General features: G+C 40.2%; 2 protein-coding genes across 38 annotated transcripts in view; one reads left to right on the forward strand and one right to left on the reverse strand.

The window, feature by feature from the left end:
* Nucleotides 1-6,991, forward strand: part of CHDH (choline dehydrogenase) — a 46,346-nt gene extending 39,355 nt beyond the window's left edge. Inside the window, exon 9 of one of the 3 annotated variants that reach the window (XR_014545353.1) lies at nt 429-1,182. The gene's annotated coding sequence lies outside the window, so the exon portion shown is untranslated. Of the gene's footprint in view, nt 1-428; nt 1,432-6,300 lie in introns of those variants that run through there. The other 2 variants (XM_083603064.1, XM_083603063.1) reach the window with 2 other exon arrangements.
* Nucleotides 1-14,583, reverse strand: part of CACNA1D (calcium voltage-gated channel subunit alpha1 D) — a 195,465-nt gene that overhangs the window by 17,805 nt on the left and 163,077 nt on the right. The window lies entirely within an intron of this gene.

Raw genomic sequence — 14,583 nt, forward strand, 5'->3', positions numbered from 1 at the left:
CCCCTTTAACCTATATATTTACTGGTGTTGCTGCTGCTGCCATTGCTCCTTTGGCAGTCGAGGAATGTGCAAATACTTCCGAGCACATGGTCCTGCTTCCTGGTAGAGATTTTTACAAAGTGATGACCAGACTTAGGGACCAAGCATTGTTTGCATGGTTTGTAAATATACCAAGAAATCCAACTGCATTGACAAAAATCTCTACCACATACGTTAGTGTGAGAGCCACAACAAACACTATACCACAACACTCATAAAATATTGGTACTACAGACCAGAATCAGGCCAGTCTTGAAAGAGCTTGAAGCTATATGTACTGAAGTCCTACCTCCAGAGCAGGAGAAAACAACATGCTCCCTCCTCCATGTGACAGCCCTTAAAGTTATTTGAAGATGGCTCTCATATATCACCTGTTTCCTCTTTTCCAGGCTAAACATACCAAGCTCCTTCAAGCGCTCCTCATAAAGCTTAGTGTCCAGACCCTTTATCATCTTGGTCGCCCTCGTCTGCACATCTTCCAGCTTGTCAGCATCCTTCTTAAATTGTGGTGCCCAGAATTGGACACAGTATCCAAGTGTGGCTCGACTAAGGCAGAATAGAGTGGTACTACTACTTCCCTTGATCTGGACACTATACTTCTGTTGATGCAGCCTAGAAGTAGTTCACAGATGGAAATATTCATCCTTTCAAAAGGCTGACAAGCAAACATCTAGAGCCTCTTTGTCCTAAAATCCACGTGAGTGATTGGACTACGATCCACAGAACCTTCCACAGGTTTTGCATCCCTTAAAGGAATCACTGGAAGTTTCCTAACAAGATTGGGGGAGGAATTATCTGCAATAATCTTAAAAGGAAGAGCATGAGACAATGATGGATGAATAAAACCAGCATAATGTATTATTCTTGCACAACAAAAGGGGATCAAACACCATCAAGCAACCCAATATCACACTTGCTACCAAGAAAGCCATGTGGCTACATAGACTGACCTACCACATTGTTGTTTTTATCTTTACAAAAAATCAAAGCTTTAACTTTATGCTAATATGCATAGAACATCTTCCTAATCAGACCTTTACACAGCCTTACATAAAAAAGATTATAGGGCTATTCAAATTATAACACTGATAAATATAATCTGATTTAACATCAAATGTTGACATCTAATTATAGCAATATGAGATAATCAGTGTAGTATGGGGTTTTGATTTATTTCCCCTAACCAATAATATTAAATTGCAGGAAAGATTTCCCCCCGCCACCGCCTCAATATCTGGCCTATCACCATTACTTTCATTCATTTATGAAATACAAATGTGGCTGGTACATACGATAAATTTACATTAACAGATATGCCTGCAATGTTGATGGTGATTGTCAGGAGTCCTACCAGAGTCATGAGCGGGTCAGCAATAAAACACCCAGTGTCACTGAAGTTAACTCTTTATTCAAAGGAACCAAAACAGTACAGGCCTAGTGATCACAGCAACTCTTTCCAACTCTTGCCCCAATGAGTCAGTTGCAAGGACTGAAAGTCCCTGCCTTCCCTACTCTCTAAAGCTCCTCTCCTGGTTTCTTCCCCAGCAGCCTAAGGCTCATTCACCTGCTCTTTCTTGCTCTGCCCTCTTCATTTCTTTGAAGTTCTGGGAGATCAGGGAGGAGGGAAGCAAGTAACAGCAGGAAGGAGAGGTTTCCAGGTTTCTTCATCAGCCTGCCTCCACGTTGCTTCTTGATCCTCCCTCTGCTTCTGGACTGCTCTCTGCCACAGCCCGTTCCTGCTCACTAACCCATTACCTCTTCAGCTTCTGACATCTCCTCCTGCCAGTCTGCTCCTCTTTCTTCCTCTGACCACTCATTGTTGTCCTACCACCACTCTCCTGGCTCTGAGCCCTCTTCTCCTGGGGATTCCCCAGCTGGTTTCTCCCACCACTCCCCTGCATCCAGCCTGTCCGTGGTGATCCACTTTCAACTTCACCCAATTTTTGGCATAACAGGTACAAACTCACAAATTACACTACAGTGGAACCTTGGTTCTCGAATGCCTTGGTACTCAAACATTTCGGCTCCTGAACGCCGAAAACCCTGAAGGAAGTGTTCAATTTTTTTCAGAAGCCAAATGTCACTGTAAAGGTACCCCTGACCATTAGGTCCAGTTGCGGACTTGGGTTGCAGGCTCAACTTGCTCTATAGGCCAAGGGAGCCAGCGTTTGTCCGCATTTGTCATGTGGCCAGCATGACTAAGCCGTTTCTGGCAAACCAGAGCAGCGCACAGAAATGCCATTTACCTTCCCGCTGGAGCGGTACCTATTTATCTATTTGCACTTGACATGCTTTCGAACTGCTAGGTTGGCAGGAGCAGGGACTGAACAATGGGAGCTCACCCCGTCGTGGGGATTCAAACTGCCGACCTTCCGATCAGCAAGCCCTAGGCTCTGTGGTTTAGACCACAGCACCACCCAATTCCCTCACTGGTTATACTCTTGAGTAAACACTGTTGAATATAACTCATTAAAGGTATATTTTTCCAGTGAGCTATTTATTTGGTCCAAAGCTCTATATTTCTTGGGTAGTATAAAATTGCTTTCAGTCTTCTTGTTAAGCAGATGTTGGTTTTTGCAATAATTTGTTTCCAGAGACTCTTTGACAACAGCAATACCACAAATGGGAATCAAAAGGGGAAAACCCTTAGCCAATATCCAAATAGAATGTCTCTCAAAAGCTGTAACGTCTTCCCTTGAACTGCCCAATTTCTCCAGGCTTGTTGTATGGTTCTTGGCTTCCAAAAATGCTTCAAACATTGACCCAAAGAATTCCATTCCAGCAAGAGCTTTCAGAGCTATGGGGAACCAAGATTTGCTTTCTGGATCCATAACCCAGCTTCAGGATTATTTTAGTCACCATTTGTTCCCCCACCCCTCAATTCAACCTTTCGTTTAGAGCCAGCCAGTTTTATCAAAGCTGGTGCAGCTGAGAGATATACTTCCTATGACTTTGCCTCAAGCCCCTTGTGCAAGTAGTAATAAATCATGCTGTAGAATCAGTCACCTGATAAAATGAGTAATTATCACCAGATAACTTTATGATGTTCAGTGCTAGTTCCCACCCTGAAATGTTTCCTTAGCTCTACCTGGCATGGTAAAAACCTGCTAGATAAGTGTAACATGTACAGGATGAAATAGAATGAACAGCCCAGTCTCCACAAGGTTATAAGTACCTCTCAAAGAAAACAGTGGTTTAATCCAGTGGTTCTCAGCCTACATCAAATGCTCAGACAAGTAACTTGAGAGAAGCATACATTTGAGGAAGTCTAAATGAAAGGCTTATATAATATTATATAAACTTATATAAGTTTGGGACCCATTACTCAGATGAAGGGTGCAACAGTAATCACCATACAAATATGGTAACAAAAATTAAGAAATGGGTCTCCAAATGTAAGTTTGGGTCGAAGACTACTGTACCATATCTGCAAGCATATATCTGCTTATTTCAGAGCAAATCCCACTGAACTCAATAAGGCTTGTTTCTAAGTAATAATGCATAGGGACTCCATATATTACAGTGCTTCATCTGAACAATTCAGTAGGAACAGTCATAAATAATTCCATGGTCTATGCACTTTCCCTTTTATAGTCTTGCATATTGTGTTCTGCCTGTCTCTCAGGTACTTCTGGCTGTCAGGGTATTAATTTATTGTATGCCACAGACCTATGAAACATGATCCTTAAAGCCTAGGGTGGGGTGGGAACAAGAAAAGACTTTGGGACTCCCTGGCCTATAGTTCAGTTTTGTGTGTCCCCAGAGATACTTTTTAAAAGCACACTTCATTCTGACTGTTGTCCCCTTACCAATATTGAAGTCTAACAGTGATATAACAGATTGTGTTTCCAGCTCCAGAACCAGCTCACCACCAGCGTTTAAAACTGCTTTCCTTCCGCTAGGATGGGTAGGGTGATGGATGGTCAGGAATAAAGTACAGTGTGGTTCCTAGATCAAAACTTCAAAATAAAAGTCCACCGTGCAGGTTTTGTACCAATGATCACTAGAAAGCAGCCCAAGACTCAGTGGTCAGAAGAGAGACCCAAGGAAATTTACTTTAAAATCTTAAATAAATCCTAAATGATGGGACTAAGCACTCTGACTAACAAGGACTTAATTATTGCAGAATGGCCTCAATTACTTAATCGCATTGGGGCTGTTTCTTCAGTAGTTTGTTCCATAACACACAAGAGTATAACCTCTAATTGATATAATTCAATGCAGTTGTTCTTTAGAAGGGAAAGGTAGGTAACTTTTCAAGAAGGCCGTAATCAACACACCCACACTGTATGGTACCTAATATCTGAAAACACAAATAACTTCCCCTTTGAAAAAGCAAAAAATGAAATGGACACACATGCACACATCTGTTGGCTTTTTTTAAAAAATGCAATCATATGATATCGAGGAATGCTTCAATAGTTAATATGGTCACATTACTACATTTGTCATTAAGAAGTAAGCACACAAACACTTTACATGGATTTAAAAATATAATGCAAACAATAATCATAACGAAACCTAAATATGAGAAAAGATGTACTGGCTTTGGAATTAGGATAGGTTTAATAAATATCAACACTTTCTCTCTCCCTTCAGTTTGGAGGTAATATTTTAGATTTAAGAAGGAAATGCTTCTTAATATGCTTGCAAACAAAAGCTGTTGCACATACACACAATGCGCTTATAATCAAACATAAATTGCAGTGCTTTCCCATACAATTCCTCTTCTACGCTCTATAAAAATTTATCACATTCCTAAATAAATTCTAATCTATAAATAAAAATGAAAAAGAGTATGTATTTTTATATCTGAACTTTTATATATGTTCTATTCTTATATAAGTATGCCTTTTAAAAAAGCTTCTTTCATTATATTAATAAAATCCACAGAGTCATTAACAGGTCATGTAAGCAATATTTAATACCTCTATTAGTATAACTATTGAGCAAAACAAATGTTGCATTGGTTGACTATTTATACTATTCTCTGGTAACTGCCTAGAAAGTAGATAAGAACTGTAAGCCCAAACAAGTCATCTGAAATGTTGAAAGGTTTGCAGATACCATGGAATCTAATATAATTTTATCATGGTTCTGAAACGGCTGCTGCTAGCTTTCAGGTGTCACTTACTTGCATTGATTTACAGTGAAGGAAATACTTCACTGCATACTTATTCTGATCATTTTACCTTACAAGTAATCAGTGCCTAATAAAATAAAATGCAATACTCATTTGATTAGAAAAGCATACAGAACATCCAAAAACCATGCCACCCCCCAAAAAAGCTATAGGGCACCTACGCTGTAGCAGTGAATGTAAGAAACATAGTAGTCGAGTCTGCAATCCTCAGAACCATTTATCTTCGTAGAGCCCATCCTATTTCAGCCCCCCTGAAACTGTGTTCCCTTCACTCCTCCTGTACAAAGGGTTCTGTGATCTACTGTCAATTCCCGGCGCTGTTCAGCTGAGCTTTGATGTGAGCCCATTATAAACATGGCACACCAATGAAGTTGAAGCAGAGTGACGTACAAACCCCCCGTCTGCATCTGATAGCCATTGATAATCTTTTCTAAATTTCCATCGTAATTACAGCAGCTAATTGAGGGTTATAAACATTTCACAAAAGTAGCACAGCTTTGTTAAACAAAAGTGTGTGTGTGTTTCTACATACAGGAAGAAGCATTTCTATTAGATACTATTTCATATAACATTACGTGACTAATCACATAGGTATAGATAATCCATACATATCTTCTCCAGCGGAAATGTAATGAAAGGGCAACCTCTATGCTATGTATTAGACATAAATAATTAAAGTCACTCATGCTCCACTAAACACTTATTTTGCTATGAATGCAGAGCATCAGTTTTAAGTTTCCATCATTTACTGACAGATAGTTAACTGCAGCCCTGCTCCTGTACTACTAGGTGATTTTGCCGCTGTTTATTGAGATTGGAAATGGTGAAACAAGGGTCAAAGTGATACGTTTGACTATGGGAAATAATCACTAAGGCCCAGTTCATATTTCATTTTATGAGTAGGAATGACAAGTGGGGATTTATTATTAGATTTATTTAGTAGTATTTATATCCCATCCTTTCTCCCAAAGTAGCTTAGGGTGGTCTAGAGACGGGAACATACAAACATTAATACTCCATCATTAATAACCATGAGAAGAGGGTTTTAAGTGAGCATAAGAACCAGGTCTAAGAAAATTTATCATGGCTACCTTACCTTCACTTTATTTGTTCCTTAGGTTCTAGATAAAGCATACAAACATTGCAACAGAACTGGAATGAGGAACCCAACGCAAGATAGTGAATTAGATGATCTTACCACCTTATTCTGTGAGCTGTTGCTCACAGGTGGGATATAAAACTATTGGTTAAATCTTAAAGAACATGCTTGGGCTTTATTTCCACATGGCCTTCCAGTTGGTATTCTAAAGTATGTGTTTTACTGCTGACTTGTATTGATACTGTGGTAGGGTGTGATTGTATGGATGTCGCCTTAAGAGAGATATCAATCTAATAAAATTCAACTATGTTTTACTTAGACCCAGCGACATTAATGGACCTAATTCAGCCATGTTCATTCATTTCAATGGGTCTACTCTGAGTAAAATTTAGTTGACTACTGCCCTTTATTTTTGTAGTGTGTTCTCAAGAAAGAATGTAATGACATAGTTGTTTTTGAAGTAGTTGTAATTTGATTTATATTATCAACCATAAACCATGTATTAATTGTACTTTGGAGAAACATGAAACTTCATTTAGTGGCAGAGAAGCATAGTGGATCATCCACACAGCGTCAAACAGATTGTTTTCATATGGATCAGTAGTTACATTTTTTGGTGGTTTAACAGGCCACAAATGTAACTTTTGTATAAAAGTTGTGGCCTAAATCGCAGTATTTTTTAGAGGTCTAGACTTCTTGTATTGCAACTAGCAAATAAATACTGAACCAATAAATACTGAACTACAGAGAGCAATTCATCTATATTCAGAAAACGAAAATCCCTTCACAAAAGAGTCCATCAAATAAATAATTCAACCCAAACTAATTTTAACATGTGCTTGCTGCAACTGATTTTCTAAAAAGGAAACTATAGCCATCAAGTGCTTTTCAATCCTTATCTAGTTCCAACCCTTATCTTAATACTGAAGACAAATGGTAGACACTCTAAAATTAGTTTCTGAGATCTCTGTAAGTGGAACTAACTTTTATTCAAATGTCTCGTGCTATTGGCCCTGCAGCCTTCTGGGGTCTGGAGGAGGCCATTCCAGGGGCCATAACAAGCATCAGATCTCCCTGACATAAGGTGGAGGAGGCAGAACCTTGGAGACAGAGCTCCTGTGCTGGATGCTTCTTCTCCCCATCACAGAAAATTCTGTGGTCCTTGCTCTCGTGTATGGCCCAAAAGGGGGTATGCCCTGGGTGGGTTAGGGGAAAGTACGGATCCAAAAGATCCATAGCCTTCCCTTTCCCAATAGGCCCCTAAATCAGGGAGAAAACTATACATACTAACTATACAATACCACTAGAGTTGTATTGAAATACTTCTTGGGAGTAGGAGGATGGAAGAACACAGCAGCTCTGCTCTGCCCATCTTCCTGCCTGCAAGATGTTGCTTGTGGTGGTTTAGTCACTTTCAGTTCTCTCTCACACACTGAACTTATGGTTGCAGCCTTAAAGGCCTAGTCTAGACATAATGCTTAACCATTGGTAAACATGGGCCATGGTTTGTTCCCTTAAACCTGGCTAAGATCTCAAACATGACTCCATGGCTTAACTTGCTGAGTTAAGACAAAGGGTAAGGAAGTGCCTTAAACATAAGCCCTATTCATGTGTTCTGAAAGCCAGGAAAACAACATGTGAGGGTGTGGGAGACATACGTATGCTACCTTCACCCTATCCCTGTAATTCTGTTCCAGTTGAAGGGTGACTGTATTTTTGTTGACAGCTGATCTACGTTTTGCAGTTGTCATTATGGTTATATTTTCTCCAGAACTTTGTTATTTGAAACTACACTACCTGAAACTTCCTTATGGCGTTGACGGGCATGTAGTTTTGAATGTGCTAGTGCAATGTACGTAAAAGTTTTTTGCAGCTATAGTTCACAGAACAGGGAAGTGGCTGGCCCTTCACCACAAACCAGTTTCAGCTCTGGGGATTCCCCACCTCTCAAAGAGCTTTGTTGAGAAAATCCACCTCCACTTCAGGCCCAGTCTTCCTATTGGTCTGTTAATATATTCTGAGTACCACAACCTGCATTTCTTGGCATGCCCCCCCCCCCGTTGACAGTGGCTTGGTCTCCTTATGGCTCTGGAGATTCCCCCCCCCCCGGTTTCTGATGTTGGGTCTTCCCACAGCATAAAGAGCAGCAGACATTTCAACCCACGCATATCCCTGATTTGGATCAGTCTGCTGCTAGACAACAGGTGATCCAATGCTGATAAAGCTTACCACTAGCAGCAGCATACTGAAGCATCTCTTATAATCAATGAACATTAAAAGGCACAGAATACTTAGAAGAGCTCCACAAATATTATTGTTTGTATGCATGGTAAATAACAGTACAGAATGAAACACAAACTTTCAAATCCAGCAACGGGCCTTCTTCAGGCGTTCTGACACCATGCTAAGTAAAGACGTGAGGGGAACTATGGGGACAAGCATGCCAGTTCTGCCCTCCATTTTTCCTGTTGCCCTCTGTAAATTGGACGGTGAATGTTGGAAGTATGGGGCCTCCTGTACCTATGTGTTTTAGAACCCTGGTAGTTCCTGGTTTACCACAAATGAACCTATTTGGACTATGTGCTAGTACATGGATGAAACAAACCACAATCCGTGGCTTAACAGAGCTCACGGTTTGTTTTGCTCCAAAAAACCATGATCAGTAATCAAAAGAATAAAATAAAATCTTGCCTACAGATTGTGTTCTTTGGAGGAGGAAAACAAACCACAGTCCTAACACTAAGCTTTGGATAATGGTTTGTTTAATGCAGTGAGCCATGGTTTCTGGCTTACCATGCCATGTCAACGTGGCTACTAAGTAGAAACACTAAGACTCATAACACATAAAATGTTTCAGGATGCCATGCACCTTTAGCAGTTACAACCAGTTTGGTTATGCACACTCCTTCACAGTAGTAAGAAACAGAGTAAGAGGCAGCAAAGACCTTTGTATATGAACTTTGTATATGAATATTCTGAATGACATTTGAGATCTTTATATGTGAACTTTGCTATGTGACATCTGAGAAGGTTTTCTGTAACTGAAACTATTGCTGTTTTACAACTGGAAGAGTTTGGCAATCAGCCACAGAGCTTGGGGTAGGGTTAATGATAAACTGCAGTCATCCAATCAATCTTCTTCCTAAGATCCATGATGAAATCTTCAATTTAGCTCACATTTGCATGAAAAAATATTACTCAAGGTATTTACGTCAACATAACATTTTAACATCCATGTGGTCCTGCAGGTCCAATAGGGGTGGGAGAAGATATCTGTAGTTCTCAAACTCTGTAATAGCGAACCTCCCTAAATCAAACACAATAAAGGAGCCACTCCTCCATACACAAATATATATCCACACAGAGAATGCTTCAGCTGACGTCCAGCATTCTGAAGCATGCATCCTGATTTTGTTCCTCTGTTGCACTAAGTGGAGGGCGTGGAGTGAGCACATCACAGAAAGGATAGAAAGAATTCGGGAAACAGGTTGTAGCAACAAAAACATAACTTCTCCGTAAAAGCTAGCGTGCTTTTACACGATATCTGAGCATATGATGGGAGGAGATAAAACCAAGGTAGTAAAAGACACCAGGGAACAGTTATTTGAAGTTTTTTTTTCACATTAGGGTCATCCAACTATCTCGTTCCATCTGCACAAGAGTTTCTTCCTGTGTAATGCAGCTCCCCCCCCCCCTTTCCTCACCCTGCATGTTCCCTGTGCCTTCCCAAAATCTGCTCCGGAGGGCTGGGGAAACCCTGCTAGTACAGATGTGAAAGGAAAGGGAGGGGAAGTTCCATTGTGCAAGTGGAAATCCTTGCATTGTTAGAACAAGTAAGTTGAATACTGATGTGAGTTTGAGTATCAACAGCTCTTAGGGGAGGTGACCTTGGGCAATCACCCTAATGCTGATGATGCTTCTAGTCTAACATGTGAATGGTTTGAAGCATAGAGCAGATTGAAAAGGCCAATTTATGCTTAGGGTCCCTGTGGTATTCAAAACATTCAAAGGTACAGAAACTCATCAGACGCAGGTCTATGTATATGACCCAGTATACTGCACCTTTCTAGCTCTTCTGGCTTGGAGAAAACCTTCATAATATCTTGCTAGTTTCTACCTCAAACTTAATGCAGAGAAGCCTCTCTCTCTCTCTCTCTCTCTCTCTCTCTCTCTCTGTGTGTGTGTGTGTGTGTGTCTGCTTGCCACTTACATAGTGAAGTTTATCCTAGTGGCATGTATGTATTATGTCTAAAAGTGCTTAAACTGTTAGGGGGAAAGTTTGATCTTTTGAGATTGTGGGTTAAAAAGCAGAATGGCTTGAAATGGTTCTCACTAGCTCTGAGAGATCAGCACTCTACAAAACAAACAAAATCACAGAGTACCTTGTCCCACAGAACTCCAGTGTTGATGCAACATGGACTTGGCAGATGTTATTCTCAACTATTCTCTGAAAATAAGGCACCAAGTAGAACCCTTTTCACTTCCCTATCCTCTGCTGAACACAAATGGGATTCTAAAGTAAAGGTAAAGGTACCCCTGCCCGTACGGGCCAGTCTTGCCAGACTCTAGGGTTGTGCGCTCATCTCACTCTATAGGCCGGGAGCCAGCGCTGTCCGCAGACACTTCCGGGTCACGTGGCCAGCGTGACAAGCTGCATCTGGCGAGCCAGCGCAGCACACGGAACGCCGTTTACCTTCCCGCTATAAAGCGGTCCCTATTGCACAAGGGCCTCAGAAAGAGTTGGAGATAGATCAATTTTTAAGGATAAATGGACTACCAAAAATAACCCAAGATAAAAGATCAATCTTGAATTGTAAAATAACTCAACAGGAAATTGAAGGTGCCATTCAGAATATGCAACTTGGCAAATCTCCAGGCCCGGATGGGCTTACCTCCAAATACTACAAGACTTTGAAGGACTACTTGACACAGCCTTTGATGGAGGTATGCAACCAGATCATGGAGGGGAAGAGGGCACCGGAAACGTGGAAAGAAGCATTCATCACATTGATACCCAAGCTAGAATCTGAAAAGACCCAGCTTAAGAACTACCGTCCCATCTCACTCCTGAATGTGGATTACAAAATATTTGCAGACATTTTAGCAAGCAGACTTAAAAAGGTCTTAAATGAAGTAATTCACAAGGACCAAGCTGGCTTTCTCCCTGGTAGACATTTATATGGAAATACCAGAAACATCATTGACATTTTGGAACTATTGCAAACCAATAGGAACACAAGGGCGGTTTTAATCTTCATTGATGCGGAGAAAGCATTTGATAATATATCTTGGAAGTTTATGAAGAAAAATTTGGAAGGGATGGGAGTGGGACGGGGGTTTGAAAATGGAATAGAAGCAATCTATTCAGAACAGAAAGCTAAATTAATAGTGAACAATGTGGTGACGGAGGAATTTAAAATTGAAAAAGGGACACGACAAGGGTGCCCTCTATCCCCTCTTTTATTCATTTCAGTCCTGGAGGTGCTATTGAACATGATTAGGGAGGACCGGTTGGTACAAGGGATAGAGGTCGGAGTGAAACAATATAAACTGAAAGCTTTTGCAGATGACTTAGTTTTGACATTACAGGAGCCAGAACCCAGTACAAAAAGAGTTTTAGAACTTATTCATGAGTTTGGTCGGGTTGCAGGATTTAAGTTGAACAAACAAAAGACTAAGGTTTTGGCCAAAAACTTGACATCTACAGAAACAGAGGGGTTTCAGAGAGAAACAGAATTAAATGTGGTTAAAAAGGTGAAATACCTAGGGATCTATTTGTCTTCCAAAAATTTGAACTTATTTAAAGACAATTATGAAAAATGTTGGTCGGAAATTAAGAAGGACTTAGAAATTTGGTCAAGATTGAAACTTTCCTTGTTGGGTCGAATAGCAGCTATAAAGATGAATGTATTGCCGAAAATGTTATTTTTGTTTCAGACCCTACAGATCGTGGACAGAGTGGAATGTTTTGGAAAATGGCAGAAGGATATATCTGGGTTTGTCTGGCAGGGCAAAAAGCCTCGAATAAAGTTTAAAATACTAACTGACTCGAAAGAAAGAGGAGGGTTTGCCCTGCCGGACTTGAGGTTATATTATGAATCTGCAGCCTTCTGCTGGTTGAAAGATTGGTTTTTGTTAGAAAACACTGATGTCCTGGATCTGGAAGGGTTTGATAATGCTTTTGGTTGGCATGCATATCTATGGTACGACAAGGTTAAGGTTCATAAACTGTTCAAAAATCATATTGTCAGAAAATCAATTTTTGCAGTCTGGATGAAATATAAGGACTTATTAGAGAGTAAAACCCCGAGGTGGCTATCACCAGTGGAGGCCAAGGCTCGAAAAAGACCCAATATGGAGGCCTATTGGCCGAAATATTGGGAAATAATCGAAAAAATTGGAGACAACTGGAAACTGCAGAGTAAGGATAAACTAAAAAATAAGGTGCGAGATTGGTTACACTATGCTCAAATTCAAGAGGTTTTTAAATTGGATAAAAAAGTTGGTTTCCAAGTGGAAAAATCGAAATTGGAGACAGAATTGTTAGAACCAAAAACTAAGGTATTATCGAGAATGTACAACTTGCTGCTTAAGTGGAATACACAGGATGAGACAGTTAAATCTGCCATGATAAAATGGGCACAGGATGTCGGACATAACATTATGTTTGAAGACTGGGAAAGGTTATGGAACAACGGGATAAAATTCACGGCATGTAGTGCCCTGAAAGAAAATATTATGAAAATGTTATACCGGTGGTACATGACCCCAGTCAAGCTAGCTAAGATATATCACCTGTCTGATAACAAATGTTGGAAATGTAAGGAGGCAGAAGGGACATTTTTTCATCTCTGGTGGACCTGCCCAAAAGTGAAGGCCTTCTGGGAAATGATTTACAATGAACTGAAAAAGGTATTTAAGTATACCTTTCCCAAGAAACCAGAGGCCTTCCTGCTGGGCATGGTAGACCAGAAAGTGTCAAAGAAAGATAGAACTTTGTTTATGTATGCTACCACAGCAGCAAGAATACTCATCGCAAAGAATTGGAAGACACAAGATTTACCCACGTTGGAGGAATGGCAGACGCAGTTGATGGACTATATGGAACTAGCTGAAATGACCGGCAGAATCCGAGATTTGGATGAAGAATCAGTCGAGGCGGATTGGAAAAAATTTAAAGACTATTTGCAAAAATACTATAAGCTGTATGAACTTTAAGACAGTGCATGTTTTTGGAAAGGTTACGCTTTAGCAAATATGATTAAGCAAATGGTAAAATTAATGACAAATGAGAAAAGAAGTCAATGTGAATCAAACATTTTATGTTTATTTTAAAAGGTAACAAAGTTAAGATACAATATACTGAATATGGGTACATAATAATGGAAAGTTCCAACAAGGTTTGAAATAAGGTAACAAATTGCTGATATTGCTACTACAAAGAACGCAGATCTGGAAGGTGTGGGGAAGTCCAATGGTTTTCTTTTTTGTTAAAAAAATCAAAAATTGTTTCTTGTATTTGGGTTTTTCTGTATTGTATTGAATTGTCAAAATTATGAAAAGAAACGTAATAAAAATTATTTAAAAAAAAAAAAAAATAAAGCGGTCCCTATTTATCTACTTGCACCCGGGGGTGCTTTCGAACTGCTAGGTTGGCAGGCACTGGGACCGAGCGACGGGAGTGCACCCCGCCGCGGGGATTCGAACCGCCAACCTTTCGATCGGCAAGTCCTAGGCGCTGAGGCTTTAACCCAAAGCGCCACCCGCGTCCCTATGGGATTCTCATAAACACTTAATATTCATATGCCACCTACCTGCTTGTACTGATATGAAAATGCTTCTTTTTACATCCACCCACCCATACCAGTGTTCCTGGGAAACTGTATTTATTCATTCCTAAACATATTGCATGGTGGTGCTAATAAGAATAGGGTGTCTCCCCCTCTCAGCTTTTGCAGTCTGTTATTGCTGTCCAGATGAAGCATTCTAACGCATACTGCAAATGCTTTGAATATAGAATCATTGTATTTTGAGACATTTGTTTTCAGGGGGAGATAATGTACAGTGTGTTCAAACCACTTTGACTCTACTTACAGTGTGTGCCTCTGACTCTCTGCTTTTCAGATCTTAGGATATTCGGAGAAAGAAGGGGCTTGTGGAGAGTAGTATGAAATAAATAGTCAACCAAAAGTTTGTGTTTTCAAGAGCTGCTTAACCCCCCCCTTACAATTTCTACTTGAAAACATTATAGAGCTTCTGCTACCAGTTGCTGCTTCTTTTACAGAAAAAAAGGCTTTGTACA

Source organism: Podarcis filfolensis, assembly GCF_964270895.1.
Source record: "Podarcis filfolensis genome assembly, chromosome: 2".
Classification (NCBI taxonomy): Eukaryota; Metazoa; Chordata; class Lepidosauria; order Squamata; family Lacertidae; genus Podarcis; species Podarcis filfolensis.